This window comes from Vanellus vanellus (assembly GCF_965231255.1).
Source record: "Vanellus vanellus genome assembly, chromosome: 2".
Classification (NCBI taxonomy): domain Eukaryota; kingdom Metazoa; phylum Chordata; class Aves; order Charadriiformes; family Charadriidae; genus Vanellus; species Vanellus vanellus.
Genome location: NC_138906.1, coordinates 51,648,532 through 51,660,347, shown reverse-complemented (window position 1 = coordinate 51,660,347; position 11,816 = coordinate 51,648,532).

Sequence of the window (11,816 nt, the reverse complement as noted above, 5' to 3'; positions counted from 1 at the left end):
TTAACAGAAGCTGTTACTGGTTTTAGAAGCCTTCCTCCCCAAAGTTTTGCTAGTCTTTGTCCTAGTAATTAATAAACAGGGCTCTTCCAATTTTAGAAAATTATCTGATTCGCTACAGGGTTGTTAGCCAAGTAAAACAACATACAGGCTGATATGGTATTCGTCTAAAAGCTAAAAGGAATATAATTGACATTAGTCAAAAGTGTTTTATAAAAAAAAAGATTTTCTAAATTCTTAATTCTTTCCTTGAAAGTTTTGTTTAGAACTGTTAAGCAGCTTGGCTTTTCAAAGGTTTTGTGTTTTACTGCTTTATGTCAGGCAAAAAATGAGCATGTGTATTATAGAATATTTGTGTTCAAATGGAGTAAAATCTACACCCAAATGTGATGTAGTCATATGCAAAAAGAATACTTTCATACATTGAGAATCAGAGATGTTATCCTGGAAAATTTTTTGTAAAGGACATAGAGACTTACAACTCAACATGAACTTGTGCTGAACTGCTGTGGCAAAAATGGTTGATATGATACTTTGATATATAAGGAGAGTGACCAGATTAAAGGAGGTTATATTATCTCTGTGCCCATACCTCAAGAAATGGAAACAACAGTACTACAGCAGCTAAGACCTGCTTTCCACATTTTTTAAAGGCTGTAGTTAAATTCTGAGGGGATGTTGAACCCCAGAAGTCAGTAGAGGTAAGAAAAATAGAGGAGCTTTTGGTTAAGTTCTTCAGCTTTGGGGGCTGATGTGTGTCTCATTCATGTATGACAACCACTGTGTGTTAACCCTGGTAGACAGCTCAGCTCCACACAGCTGCTCACTCACTGCCCTCACAGTGGAATGGAGGAGAGAATTGGAAGACTAAAAGTGAGAGAACTCATGGGTCAAGATTAAAACAGTTTAAAAGGTAAAGCAAAATCTGTGCATGGAAGCAAAGCATGTTGCAGTGTATCAATGTGTCCCATGAATAGAACGGACTGTCCAGAGACCTGAAGCTTAAGAGAAGAGGTGGGCAGAAGAGGCAGGATGTGTGTATGGAAGTACGTGTTCATAACGTATCCTCTCAGGTTGTGGTGGGATGACTCCAGCCAGTAGCTACCCCCCACCAGTCAATCACTCACTCCCCCACAGTGAGACAGGAGAGAGAATCAGAAGCACAAAAGTGAGGAAAAATTGTGGGTTGAGAGAGACAGTTTAATAAGTGAAGCAAAGCTGCACACACAAGGAAGGCAAAATAAGGAATTCATTCACTATTCCCACTGACAGGGAGATGTCCAGCTGCTTCCTGGGAAGCCAGGCTTCAGCACTGTCCTGGTTTGAATGACACAGGACTAATTTCTCTTCTAATACGTGGGAAGACTGGACTTTTAGAAGACTCTAGTGTCTGAATTTGTGAAAATATTTGCTTTATAGCCAGGTATGGTATGCAAGTTTCAAGGTCTCAGTGTTTTTGAGCTTGCCAGGTGCAGAGATGAGGAGGAGCAAGACCTGAGCACGTGACCCAAGCTGGCCAACAGGATTACTTCATACCATGAACGTCACATTCACTATAAATTATAGTTTTCTGTGTATTTCTTTCTCTTCCTTGATGGCTGCAATCCTGAGAACTTTTTTCCCCTGTGCCAGACCCCTGAGGCCTTCCCTTCCTTCTGCAGCCGTAGCGCTCACAGTGTCCGACATTTGCTGTCCACTGCTGGGAGTGCACAGCTTCCTACTGATATAGTTGGCTAGGTATAATTGCAACAAGAAGCCTGAGGGCAACGAAGAGAGACTTCAGGGCCCTGGGACAGCTGGTTAGGGGATCAGGAGCTCAAGTAGTGTTTGCTTCTATCCCACCAGTTGCAATGATTGATGAGGGGATAAACAGGAAAAGCCAGCAGATCAATGCCTGGCTCCGAAACTGGCATCATTGGCAGGACTTTGGATTCTTTGATCACGGGCTGCTTCATAAGACACTAGGCCTGCTGGTAACAGATGGGGAATGCCCATCTCAAAGAGGGAAAAGGATCCTGGAGCAAGAGCTAGCAGTGTTCATTGAAAAGTCTTTAAACTAGACTCAAAGGGGGATGGGGACAAAACTGGGCTTGTTAGCGAGGAGCTTGGCAGTGGCATGCCAGTTCCTGTGGGACAGCGTGGTAGTAAGGTCTTACAGTCGGCCATCTCATGGGAGGTGGGGGATGGTGATCTGTGCAAAGACACAGAAGTTGATAGGCTGATAACTATGGAAGCATCTGAGACTGATCTGGTGGGAACTAGGGCTTCTCCCTCCAAGAAAGTGGCAGGATCATTAGCCCAGCTGAAGTGCATCTATACCGATGCATGCAGCATGGGCAACAAGTAGGAGGAACTGGAGGCCATTGTGCAGTGAGAAAACTACGATCTAGTTGCCATCACAGAAACGCGGTGGGATTACTTGCATGACTGGAGTGCTTCAATTGATGGCTACCAACTTTTCAGAAAGGACAGGCAATGAAGGAGAGGTGGTAGTGTCCCCTATGTCAGGGAGAGATATGAATGTCTAATACTTAATGATGGTGATGATAAGGTCGAGTGTCTATGGGTAAGAATCAAGGGGAAGGCCAACAAGGCAGATATCATGGTGGGAGTTTGTTACATACTGCCCAATCAGGAAGATGAGTCTGATGAAATACTCTATAAGCAGATGGGAGAGGTGTCATGATTGCTATCTCTTGTTCCCTTTGGGGACTTTAACTTCCCAGATGTGTGCTAGGAATACAATACAGCAGACTTTCAGGAGACTAATTGGCAGAGTCCCTTGGGAGGCAGTCCTGAAAGGCAAAGGAGTTCAGGAAGGTCGGGCACTGCTCAAGAAGGAAGCTTTAAAGGAACAGGCCATCCCCACATCCCGAAAGACAGGCTGGTGGTGTAGAAGACTGGTGTGGCTGAACAGGGAGCTTTGGCTAGAACTCAGGAGCAAAAGGAGAGTTTATGTCCTTTGGAAAAGGGGGTGGGTCACTCAGGAGGACGACAAAGACACAGTGAAGCTATGCAGGGAAAAGATTAGAAGGGCCAAAGCCCAACTAGAACTCAATCTGGCTATTGCTGTAAAAGACAATAAAAAATGCTTCTATGAATACATTAACAACAAAAGGAGGACTAAGGAGAATCTTCCTCCTTTATTGGATACAGGGGGAAACACAGTGACTAAGGATGAGAAAAAGGCTGAGGTACTAAACACCTTCTTTGTCTCAGTCTTTAATAGCAGGAGTAGTTGTTTGTTGGGTACCCAGCCCCTTGAGCTGGAAGACAGGCATGGAGACCAGAATGAGACATCCATAACCCAAGAAGAAATGGTCAATGACCTGCTGCGCCACACAAGTCTATGGGGTCAGATGGGTCACACCCAAGAGTGCTGAAGGAGTTGGTGGATGTGCTCACTAGACCACTCTTCATAATTCATCAGCAGTCCTGGCCAACCAGTGAGATCCCAATGGACTGGAGATTAGCAAATGTGACGCTCATCTACAAGAAGGGCTGGAAAGAGGATCCAGGGAACTACAGACATGTCAGTCTGACCTCAATGCCAGGGAAGCTTATGGAGCAGATCATGTCGACTGCCATTACATACTATTTACTGGACAAGACAATCAGGCCCAGCATGGGTTCATGGAGGGCATGTCCTGCTTAACAAACCTGATCTCCTCCTATGACAAGGTGACCCACTTGGTGGATTAGGGAAAGGCTGTGGATGTTATTTGCCTAGATTTCAGTAAAGCCTTTGATACTGTTCCCCACAGCATTATCATGAAAAAAATGGCTACCCAAGGGTTGGACAGGCATACACTCTGCTGGATCAAACGCTGGCGGGATGGACAGGCCCAGAGAGTGGTGGTGAATGGAGTTAAATCCAGCTGGCAACCAATCACAAATGTTCCCCAGGGCTCGATACTGGGGCCGGTTCTCTTTAATATCTTTATCAATGACCTGGATGAGGGGATTGAGTGCACCCTCAGTAAGTTTGCAGACGACACTAAGTTAGGTGGAAGTTTCAATCTGCTTGAGTGTAGGAGGGCTCTTCAGAGGGACCTGGATAGTCTGGATCAATGGGCTGAGGCCAATAGTATGAGTTTCAACAAGGCCAAGTGCTGAGTCCTGCAGTTGGGCCACAACAACCCCATGCAGTGCTACAGGCTTGGGGAGGAGTGGCTGAAAAGCTGCCCGGCAGAAAAAGACCTGGGGGTGTTTGACAACTGGCTGAACATGAGCCAGCAGTGTGCTCAGGTGGCCAAGAAAGCCAATGGTATCCTGGCCTGTATCAGGAATAGTGTAGGCAGCAGAGCTAGAGAAATGATTGTCCCACTGTACTCAGCACTGGTGAGGCCACATCTCAAATACAGTGTCCAATTTTGGGCACCGCAGGATAAGGACACTGAGGTACGGGAGAGGATCACAGAAGGGCAATGAAGCTGGTGAAAGGTTTTGAGAATAAGTCTTATGAGGAGCGGCTGAGGGACTTGGGGTTGTTTAGTCTGAAGAAAGAAAGCTGAGGGGAGACTTTATTGCTCTGTAGGACTACCTGAAAGGAGGTTGTAGAGAGGTGGGCGTTGGTCTCTTCTCAGAAGTAACCGTTGATAGGACAAGAGGAAATGGTGTCAAGTTGCACCAGGGGAGGTTTAGGTTAGGCATTAGGAAAAACTTCTACACTGAAAGGGTTATCAAAGACTGGAACAGGCTGCCCAGGGAGGTGGTTGAATCACCATCCTTGGATGTATTTAAAAGCCATCTAGGTACGGTGCTCAGGGGCATGGTTTAGAAGTGGGCCTGGCAGAGTCAGATAATGGTTAGACTTGATGATCTTAAAGGTCTTTTACAGCCATAATAATTCTATGATTCTATGATCTTTGCATATTTTGTATTGGTATCAGGATCAATATTGGTTCTTTAGTGCTAGTAATGTTAATTATCTAACCTTATTCTATTAAATCCATTTATATTTCAGCTCCTGGGTTTCCTTGTTTTTTCCTGATTCCCCTTCCCGGATGGGGAGGGGTCATCAGGTGATAGAATGATTGTCTAAATGACAATAAATTGTTATGGGTTTCTCAAACCATAACAAGTACACATAATGGCTGCTTGGGAAGACTAACCCTATAACCCTGAACATCGTCCCTTCCTCCTCCATTCACTGACTTTCCATTGCTGAACTCTTTATAAGATATCGAATATCCCTTTGGTCAGTTTGGGTCAGCTGTCCTGGCTGCGTTCCCTCCCAGACTCTTGTGCACCCCTAGCCTACTCCCAGGTGGGGCAGAGTGGGAGAAAGAAAAGGCCTTGATGCTGTGCCAACATTGCTTAGCAATAGCTAAAATAATGGTGTGTTATATCATTACTGTTATAGTTACAAATCAAAAACACATCTCTATATGGGCTGCTATGAGTAGAATTAATTCCATCCCAGCCAGACCCAGCACACAGCTGCACAGCTTTGTACCTTTCCTCCAGCTGTGGAAACAGAAGAGAGGTAGAGAAAGAGAGAGTGCTATGCTACTGCACAGCAACTGGGAGCTTATCAGTTCCCAGTACCACAGAAGGCAAACATAAGGCAGAGGTTAATGACTGGAGCTAAGCTCTTAGTATCCAAGTAAATGTGCATTTGCTTCAAGCTAATGAAACACAAGAGGAATATCTGCTTCTCCGGTTAACAACCATCTTGAAATAGAGGACTTTGGCGATGAAGGAGCCACAGTCTGTCACTGAACAAAAAGCTCAACTTTCAAGGCCCCCAGCCTCTTCTGAGATGAATTAGGGCTGCAGGTCAGGCAAGGCAAACTCCTGACATCTTCCTATGAATGATGTTGCAGACTCTTCTTGCCGAACCGTCTGTGGGATTAGGGACTCCTGCTTGTCAGACAAGTTATGGCTGAGAAATGTCCTTGCTGCTGTCAGAACCTGATGTTCATAAACCAGTGCGCTTCATGCTGTTTTGAAGAGCTGTGCACTTGGAAATACTGAGTGGGGTTAACAGCCATTGAAAGTGGCAATAGGGAATAAGGATAGTAGCAAAATGGCATTTTGCTACTTGCTTTAAGCTGCACCTATATTAATAATCATTTACGTAACCCAGTACTTCCATGGTCTGTTCTGACAGACAATATCATCACTTCTAATTCACAGATATGGAAATAGTCCTCCACTGTGGCTGCACTGCAGGCATTCAAAGGGTAAACCTGGAAGCAGAATCTAAGTCATCCTGATATCCCAGGTTCTGTCTTTTATCACCCCAGAAACCTGCTGGAAGAAAAGATTCACAGAGACTGAATTGTCTGTTTTGCCGACAGCTAAGCTCTGAAATTGATCCTCTCGCATACTATTAAAAAAATAAATTAATACTGTTTATTATTCTTAACTTGATATGTGAGGCACTATGCCATTCCTTTTTCCTTCATCTCAAATGGCTAAAGCCTTCAAAAGAAAGAAATTAATACATAAAAGTACAAGAGGAAGAGAGATGATACCCATGGATTATATGCTAGTTCCCAAGAATTCTGGAATGTTGCGGGGCGAAACCAAACCCCAACCTTTTTATTTCCTCTTTCCGGTGATTTCCCTACCCCCACCCTCTAATAACTTGAAATTCTGGCCAGGGCAGCAATGCCAAAATTCCAGTAGTGAAGCTGTAATTTCAGTTGTTTCTTCATCACTGGAAATATGAATATACCCACAACTTCACAAGGAAACCTTTTCTTATGTAATTTCCTATCACTCTCATTTTCCTTGTACCCAAGAGAGCTGGAAATCTGACAGGTACTAAAAACTGTAATCTTATGAATTTCATCATAAGCTAAGTATATTTTAAATTCTTTTTCAACAATCACTGCACTGTGGTCTAAAAATTATGGCATTGGGTGTTTTGCTTGTCAAGTTAGCCGAGAGTGGATCTTGAGCTGCTCCAAGCCGCTGCAGCAGCACTGTAGTCAGTAGCTGACCACAAAAATTCTGCACTAGTCATACACTCATGAAAAGTGTTAATCTTATGCTATGTCTTGTCCAAGTTACTATCTGAGCTACATGAATTAAGATGATTAAATTGGTGTGTGTGTGGATAAACAAATAGTTAAAGCCAAAAAATGTGAGCCAATATGTGAAAAGTGTTCCTTTTTCATTGTGACGAGACTTTGAAAGCTTAGCCTTAGGAACAGCTCCCCTAAAACATCAGGGTATGACTGGGGAGAAAAAAAAAAAAAAAGCAGATCAGTGTCAAGGACTGTTTTTGGCAAAGAGCTGGGAGCAAAATTTTTTTACGTGCCAGAACCTTAACACAAACATGAATCATGTTCAAGGCCAGCCATTCACACTGTGCCAGTTCAAGATGCACATCTTTCCAGGAATGGCTCTCATCCAGGCTGGCATGTGAAAGAAAAATTTTGCTCTGCTTCAGCAGTGTAAAGTCATCGGGGCTACTGAGCACTGCCTTCTCAAAACATCATTTCCCAGCTTGTGCTGGTTATTATCTTTCTGGTTACAGCTGAAATAAAACATTTGTGTTTCAGAAGGAATGATAGTGCTTGAATTTCTAATTAATTTTGAATGCTATTTGCAAGATTAATATGAAGACATGCTTTGGTAGGTGGCCATGATTGTAGTGTCTCAGTATATAATGTTTCCATTCACAACCAAGAAATTAATCTTTCCCAATATATCCTTCAGCTCCTCTTTAATTCTGTTCAGTGGAGTATGACAACTCTTTCTACTCTTATGTTTCCTATACGGAAGGGTTTCAATAAGACGTAGACTGCCAAGTCACTCTTGGATATATTACATCTTACATAACAGAAGAATTTAAGAGTAGATAAATACTGTTGGCTAGGTTAAACACCACGAATGAGTGAAGATGACTGGGTTAAACACCATGGACATCTTAGAGAAAGGCATAGAAGTTACCTATGAAATATTGTAGTACCAGTAGATGAAGCTGCCACTGTTCAGTATTTAGGATTTTGAATTGAGAGAGAAGCGGGCACAAATAAAGTAGCAGAACTGTGAAAAGCCTTGAATGGAAAGAACACATAATCAGCCTGGCTCATGTCCCATTGAGCGTGCTGGAGATGAATACATTCACATCAAGGACGAGATAGTGTGAGTTTGAACTGCGATTTTTTGTGGTTTGGAATAATGATCACTGATAATTTTGTCACACTGATGTTAGCAGAGCTGGGTTTAACCTCATTTCCTAAGTTACGTGGCTGTTTAACATTGACATTCTGCCTATATCAACAACAAAAAACTCTGGCCTGAGGTTTAGTTCACTGTTAAGTGACAGGGAGGCCAGTTAGGAAGATATTGAATGGAATATAATACTGTAAAGCTGGAAAAACAACTAGTAGAAGTAAAAATATATTAATTTTTAAAGAAAAAAATAAAAAGGAAGTTTCTAAAAATAAATTTATTTTTTGCTAAAGACCATAAATGCATGGAATATTTTAAAATAACTAAGAATGACATAAGGCCAATACAGACAAAACAGAACAAAGCCAATGTAAAACTTCCTTGCTGTTCAGTTTAAGTTACATTGTTTTCTAAGTGAATTCTGTATTGGCTTCCTTCCAAAGTTCAATGAACAGCAAGAAATTCTAAAATAATAATCATCAAAAAAAAGTAGTATCAACACTGAGAGCAAAACTTTTGCTTGGATTTGGACTTTAAATTTAAATTGTAAGGTAGAATGAAATTACAAAATACAAGAGATATTTCAGGAAAGAACAAGAAAGTTTTTCTCCTAAATACATCATAATGACACATTTTTATATTTAAGTTTGGTGTTTGGTTTGTTTGAGGTTTTTTTCTCATTTAAATACAATTCCAGGCAAATGAAATTCCTTTTACAGTGATTTTCATTTGACATATTTGTCTGTTCCACATGAACAGAATTTCATGTATATTACTCTGAACTTGTCCCCTTTTATTTGAAAGAGACTGTTTCTACAAGAGGAGTAATTTTGCCTTTACTTTCTTCTTCCTACTTTTTTCTGTGGTGAGTTTTTGTGGTGGGTTGACCCCAGCCAGCAGCTAAGCACCCATACAGCCACTTATTCATTGCTCCCTCCTCCACCCCAACCAAGTGGGACAGGGGAAAGAATAGAAAGACTGAAGTGAAAAAACTCATGGATCAAGATACAGACAGTTTAACAGGTGAAGGAAAGAGAAAAAAAGAATACTAAACAATGCAAATTGTTTAGTATGCAATTTAACAATGCAATTCACCATCTCCCACAAGTAGACAGATGCCCATCCAGTCTCCGAGTAATGGCCACCTTGGAAGCCAAGAAACCCCACACCTTTCTTCCTCTCTCCCAGTTTTAATGCTGAGTATGACATCATATGGTATAGAATACCCCTTTGGCAAATTTGGGTCAGCTGTTCCGTTGTCCCCTCCCAACTTCTTTCTGACCTCTAGCTTACCTTTTGTGTAGGGATGGCTGTGCAGAATGGGAAAGAAGAAACCATTAATGCTGTGGAAGCACTGCTTAGCAACAGTCAAAATAGTGGTGTATTGTCAATACTGGTTTAGCCACAGCACCTCAGGGGTTGCTACAAGGACAGTTAACTCAATGCCAGCCAGACTCGGTAGTCTTAGAACAGCTTGCTAATTTCCCAGGCCACTGAGTAACTGCATATTACCTACCTATCCCATCTTTTCAGTTTCCAACAAATAAAACATACCCTATTGTTTGTTATGATTATGACAGTCTTTTTAGGTTTTTTTTGTTCCAGAATTGAGAGGTGAGGAGGTGTTATAGGCTCACAGTTTATAAAGTTATTTGTGATCTTTCAAGATCAGACTAAACAAATTTACTAAGTTAGATTTGTTTCAAGTAAATTTGTTCACTCCAGAGCTGATGCTTGGTTGAAGAAACATCAGATAACCACAATATTGGAAATGCTCAAGTGCTAGAATAAAATAAAGCCTAACTTTCATGTTTACTTTTGTCACTGACTTAAAGATGTAATAATGCAGATGGAAACCATTACCATCCATGTAGCAGCCATCACCTGCTCAGATAGCTTTGACACTTCCCAGCACCCAGGGGTGCTGAAAAGAGAAACCAGGGAGTTCACACCTATTAGAGAGCTGGGACTGGCAAATGTGCGTGTGGGGAACTTCCACGCTGTGCAAATTAGTACTGAAATTACATTGGCCTCTTATAGCTACTGTTTATCCAATGTTCTTTGCTGTTTTTCTATCAGCTGAAGTGAATGGTAATTCAGCAAAAAGGGGATAATAGACTTGTATTCTGTTGTGTTTCACAGTTGAGCTTCATTAAAAGCTTTAATCTAAAGCTGCTCCATGGGAAGTCTCACAGAGCTAAAATGGGAGGTCACCTAAGAGCTTTCCATTTCAATCCCATGTCAGGTCTCATAAGCCCTATTTCTTTTTTTTTGTTTTTTTGAATTGTTTGGGGTTTTTTTTTGCATGTGTGTCTTCATCCTTTCCAATGATGCCTTAAAAAAGCATTGAAGTCACTTTTGAAAAATAAAGCTTAGTTCACGAAGCTCAGTTTTAACGGGCTGGGCTTTGAATATATGTCAGACATGAGGTTCCTGCAATCAAGTCACAGACCACTGCAGCAGCTGTACTACTTAGTATAGAGGATATTTATCTTAAGGGGGGGAAAAGAATAAGAATATTTAAAAAAAAAAACCAAAAAAAAACCCCAATAGTCCTGTCTGATTTTACACAAGGCTTTAAATAAGTAAAAAAGCAAAAAAGAAAATAACAAGGCAAAGTTTGTGAGGCACTATACTGAAGTAATATGTCAGGCAACAACTGAAATTGCTGTACAGGTAGAGTAAAATTTCAGTAACAGATAGCCAGGAAATCCTAAGCAGTTTTTCTGACTTCTTAGGGCAAAAAAAGTATTCCAGTACCAATGGCTACATGTATTGTATTGTATTATCTGTATTCTTTGTGGAATACTGTTGTGAGCAATAGCTTTCCTCAGAGGGACAGAAAGAATGACTTTGGGAGGGGGAGGTAGAGGCTGGCCAAAGTGGTTCAACATTCACTGCTATAGAGATGGATGCAATTTACAGGAGGAGCTGGAAAGGTCACTGGGTGATAAAGCTATTTCATTTTACTGTATGTTTCTGGGTTCTTAGGGACAGGGAAACGGAAAGTCCCTTTATCAGCATTGTAATAGTGGACCCTTGCCTGTGGATTTATAGGGTGGAACAGGCCTTCATTTTGAGGTCAATTTCCTCTAAAATTTAAAAGCTGGGAGACCAGCAGGCAATCTTATTATTCTGTAGGTCTGATACAGTGGAAATACTTAAAGAAATTACTGATTTGATGTTTGATTAGACATTTTGGTTACAGCTTGCTTAATTTTTCCAGAGGGTCTGGCACTGTACAAATAAGAGGTCACCAAATCTTCACATCCACCACACACACTCAAGTCTGTGTTTCACATAGAGAAGAGACAAAAGCGAATCCAAGCATTCTCTGTCACCTTGCAACTGAAGCAGCAGCCCAGGCTTCAGTCTTACTAGAATTTGTCACCTTGTACTCATTTTGCATGCAAGTAAAAATGAATATCCATTGTAATACACATATTATTGATCTGCTCATTACCATGTTCTTAAATCCTTTTTTACTTATCTATTAATGCTGGGGCCTGAAGTCTCAAGGCAAGTCTTTGTGGCGGGAGTGAAATTAATACAAGCAGTGTGTTCATGGCAGATCAATTACAGTATTCATTCACTATAAAAGTTGGCATTCAAAGAACATTAAAGCTATAAATTAAATGAACAGCTTCCAATATACTTATAATTAGACTCCCCGCTGCATGTTTATC